Genomic DNA, 5,326 nt, shown 5'->3' with positions numbered 1-5,326 from the left:
TTTGTAACGTGGTAACAAGATGAGAATTGAAAGCAAACTGAATGTTAAATCAAAAAGCATGAAAGAGGGAGCTCTTCTTAATATTTTGACATCAAAATCATGCCGATACACCTTACCGACTGCGAGTAAAGCCACCCACGCTTTAACTTGACAGACTGTATTTAATCTAAACTCAATTCACAAAGAAATCGCATATTCAACCTAATGTGTTGGATGAGCGGGCTTCTCGTTAACAAGTCGTTCGATATTCGGTTGAATATTCCAGTTGATTGCAAGCATGAGGTGACTTTTAATATTTTGCAATCTATTTCGGTATTTATTTTTCAAAAATGTTACGGTTGAAAATCCTAACTCACAGAGATAGGAAGTCGGAAAGGGCATTGAAATTCGCTGAGCTTGAGATGAAAGTTGCGGATATTTATCTTTCAGAGATACCCAAAACTGAGAAACCATGCGAGTTGAGTATTCAGCTTTCATTCGCAGGTTGACACTCAAATCAAACAACTGATGTTGCAAATTTGTTTCGATTTGAGCGTTGTGAACAACAACTGCGTTGAAAGGGCTGATGACCCACTCATTTTCGTATTCCCGAAGAGGGGGGGGGGGGGAAATACTCTTGGATTAAAACTTTCGTCTCACTCAAGTGCGTGGTAAACAAATCCGTACTATATGCATCTGGTGGATAGCTGGAAGAATGAGCTTTTAGTAGAGGAAACGCATCAAATTGGTGCATTCTTAGTTTATGAACCCAATAATCAATTGTTAACAAGAACCCTTCCATTTCGTACTGGAGAGTGATCGTGTCACTATTACGGCCTTGCATTTGCGTATTGAGTTCATTAAATACCGCAAAAATGTCAGCCAAATAGCTCATTTGGCATACCCAAGTTTGGTCATCAAACTCATGTGCCAGAGGGCTGTTCTCGTTACATAAAAACAAATAAACTTCATCTTTTAATAACACTAATTTATTCAGAACTTTGCCCCGGGGCAGCCACCTTACTTCTGTATGGTACAATACGGAGCATAGTTCTTCGAATAAACGAGTCTTTAAATATGAAGTTTTTATGTAATTAACGATACGGACACATACCTCCATCACACACATTAAATCCCCGGGTAGAGGTTTCACAGTCAGTGCATATCTGTGAATCATGCAATGTGTCCATTTCGCATTTGGCACTATTTCTAAAATACGTTTCACGAACCCTACATTTTTCCTAGACATCGCAGCAGCTGTTTCTGTGCAAATGGCAACACATTTGTTCCAATCAAATTCAAAAAAATGAACTTTGTCGATCATCGCCTGGAAAAGACACTCTCCTGTGGTTCTTCCCAGTAGCGCCAAACAGAACAGCATTCTCTCCTCGATTTCTTCCTCTCCCACGTACTTGACATAGCAGAACAGCTTAGCAGCACCAGAGACATCAACTGATTCATCAAATTGCAGAGAAAAAAATGGACTTTTACCAGCAGACAATTTCAACTGCTTCTTCAAGATTTCGCGAACAGCGTCGATCATTATGGGCATGACTGTTGATTCCATGAGCGTATGTGGTTTGGAATTTCGGGCAATTGTTAATGTCGAATAAAATGAGGCAGTTAACAATTTAGTATTGTCGGAAGAATCGGTACTATTCATGGGATCGTTCAATAATCCTTCACCCTCCTCAAAGAGCAAAGCTTCCAATTTTTCTTGGAAATAGTGCACCGGTTTCCCTGCATCTTGCGGATATAAGCTGTCCAAATGTCTTTTTAATTTTGAAGGTGCCTTCAAGGCTGGAGAAAATTTCGCGAGACATAAAATGCACTGAGGCTGGTTTTCCTCCGAACGGAAACCGTATGCCAAATAATCACTCATCTTTTATTTAAAATAGCACAGCACTCACAACACGTCCAATAATAAGTGCGAAATTTCCACGTTTAATTTCGTAATTACTATCACTTATGTAATGTTTAGCACCGAAACTTATGTAGTTATTCCTCAGACAACTTAAAGCAGAGAGGTAGATCCGTCTGCTCTGAATCTCGGAGGGAAACTAACAAATTTTCAGCCAAGTGAAATTAAACTTTCCATTTTTGCAAGGAATACTGGAAGTTATAATTTATGATGCAGTGTTTTGTTAGGAAATTTGAATGCACTGGCAGTATAAATCTCACTTCGACGGGTCGTCAGATCATAAATTCTGCATGCTTCTTGAGGCCTGGAGCATCTTTTGAGTAACCCTGAGAAATTTTCATTTTGCCAACCTATGTACAGTGGTTTAAATGTGAAGCAGCCATATTTGACAAGAAACTAAATCCGTATTGAATCAGGTGAATTTTACTCTTAAAGTTACAGAATCTGCCTGAAACAAAATATGCTGTTCCTAAGACTTGCGAGGAGATTTGAATAATTTTTTTCTTTCTAGTTTACCCACAAAAAAGAATGTTTTGCGAAGTTATGCTTATTTTCATTTTGGAAATTTTTTTCAACAAAAAAAAATAATAATTTTTTTGAAGCCTCTATAACTTTCGACCTATTTCAAATACTGATCTTTTGTTTTTGATAGCGTTGATTTTGTTATTTTAAAAGGCAATAAAACATATCAAAAAATGGTTTAAAATCGATAAATTGACTCAGTTTTTCATGAAAATCTGGAAAGTCTATTTTCTCGAAAACACTTTATTTATTCATTATTTTATTTTTTTTCTGTTTTTTTTTCATTTTTTTTTCACTTTTTTATTCCATGAGCACGATCGAACTTTTAACCTCAGACTGAATATAAGGTTGTGTCATACACACAAACATATTTACACACTGCACATATTTACAGAATGCACCGACTGACAGCTGCTTCCCACTACCCCCACCTGACCTGACCGGAAGTCTGCAGTAAACTCAGCTCGACCAATGCGTATTAGGCACATCGTTAAGTTACAGACGATGCAAATATGCTTATGGCTATGGATCATAGATTATATTATGATTCGGAATTCTCTGACCACAGTGAATCATGTTTGTTGTATTTTCCCAAGTTGTATATTGATTCTGTTGATCAGATTCATATCAAATCACGAAGGCAGTCTATGCATAAGCACGAGAATTATTACTCACTCAAATTTGCTGGCTTTTAAAGAATATAAGACCATACGTATCTTACGTATTTGCAAAACAATGTGGACAATGTTAAGAGCATTTAAATTTAAAAAAATAAGACGCAGATTCTGAAAACATGATGTCAATTGATTTTTCTAAAAGTATTCAATGCTAATTTGTTCAAAATTGCATCGTTTTTTTTCTTTGATTTTTTTTCAGAATAAATGATATATTTTTCCTACAGAAAACTTTTACTTCACCAAATTTTTCCTGCACAAAACTTTTTCTACACATCAGATTTCCTACACAGAATGTAATATTGTTTAACTTTTATTTTTTTTATACACAAAATATTTTCTACACAGAATATGTATATTCTACACATAATTATATAGCAATATTTTATTATCAAGTTAATCTCTAAACATTGTACATCAATAATATTATGTCTAATATTTTTCTTGCATAAAATATATTCTGCATAACATATTTAAAACAGTACATAAAATATATTCTTTACAAAAAGTAGATCCTGCACAAAATTAAATGATTATATTTTAAATTTTACTTTTGTTGCTGCTAAAAAGACAATATCAGTTATGACATAAAGGATAGTGATGCGTGTGAACTTACGATATATGTAAAAGGTTTAATTTAAAAATTTTTCTCTAGATTAAATAAAAAATGTTGTCCAGGAAAAATATTGGACATAATATTTTTATGTGCAATGTTTAGAGACTATCTTGATAATAAAATAGTACTATTTAATTCTACGTGGAATATACATATTCTGCGTAAAAAGCATTTTGTGTAGGAAAGAAATAAAAGTATTAAACCATATTAAATTTTATTTAGGAAATCTTGTGTGTAGAAAAAATATAGCAGTATTAAATGTTGTGTAGGAAACATTTTGTGTAGAAAAAGTTTTGTGTAGGAAACATTTATTGTGAAAAATATTTGGTGTAGGTAAAAACCAAAAATATTAAAAAGTATTAAATAATGTGTAGAAAAAATGTTGTGTAGGAAATATATAATGTAAAATTTTAGTATATATGAATTTTATTTTTTTTCTCAAGAAAACTTTTGCGTTTATAACTATGTAAGAGCCATAGAAAATTTATTTTTAAGATTGATCTTCTACTCTCTGAATAACTTGCGAAACCAATATAAAGTTCAAAAGTAATAAATTAATTTGATAAAATCGTCATGAAATCATTAGAAAAATAAGAGAAAAGAAACTAATCAATGATTATTCAGAAAAAGTAAATTTTGTATGTTTAAAATGATTTTTTTAACAATTGGTTTTAAAATGCACGACACTTCTATAATCTGAATTAGTGAACATTCAACTAATTTAATAAATACTAAGGTAATAATTGCTAACTCAGTTTTTTTCAATTAATTTATTGAATTATTAAAATAAAATGTTCTTACTATTTAATTTTGTGTAGAAAATATTTTGTATAGGAAAAAATAATAGTATTAATCAATATAAAATTACGTGTTGGAAATCTTCTATGTGGAAAAAATTTTGTGTAAGAAAAATTTGCTGTAGAAAAAGTTTTGTGTATGAAAAATATAACAGAATTAAATTATGTGTAGGAAATATTTTGTTTAGAAAAAGTTTTTTGCATAGAAAAGATGATCAGTAAACTTGTGTACAATATATTTTGTGGAGAATAAAATTGTGTAGGAACGAGTGTCACCCATAACCACTTTTTTACTGTTTGTATTAACTTTTTAGTAACGTTATACACTACAATTCATCCAAAAGCATTTGTTTAATGAATGAAATTGCTATATACAAATTCTAAGTAAAAGAAATTGTAAATTTATTTCAATTCTATACTGCTTTTGTTTTTAAAATTTCATAATTTTTATTTAAGTTGTTCAACAATTACAATGTTTTTTCAAAGTAAAAACTCAAAAGTGGAATAAATTAACTTCAATCAATTAAAAACTTAATGCAGTTTCAAGTTAGACCTTTAGAATTACAGAATAATCATAATGACAACAGGAAAAGTAAGAAATAGATAAGCGAAATCGGCAGGGGAAAGGAGTAGTGTGTGGATGGGATAGAGATTTTTCAGATTGATCCAGAATTCTCGTGCTATTTATGTAAATAACACGTTCGATCCGCAACATTGCTCCGACCCAGGTTGCTGATCAATCTCTCTAGCAATCACCACAAGCGAAGAACCTCACGAAGCCGTTATGTAAGGTTCCCCACTTGGGTCCATTAATAGC

This window comes from Belonocnema kinseyi, chromosome 6 (genome assembly GCF_010883055.1).
Source record: "Belonocnema kinseyi isolate 2016_QV_RU_SX_M_011 chromosome 6, B_treatae_v1, whole genome shotgun sequence".
Classification (NCBI taxonomy): Eukaryota; Metazoa; Arthropoda; class Insecta; order Hymenoptera; family Cynipidae; genus Belonocnema; species Belonocnema kinseyi.
This window is presented reverse-complemented; position numbering follows the sequence as displayed.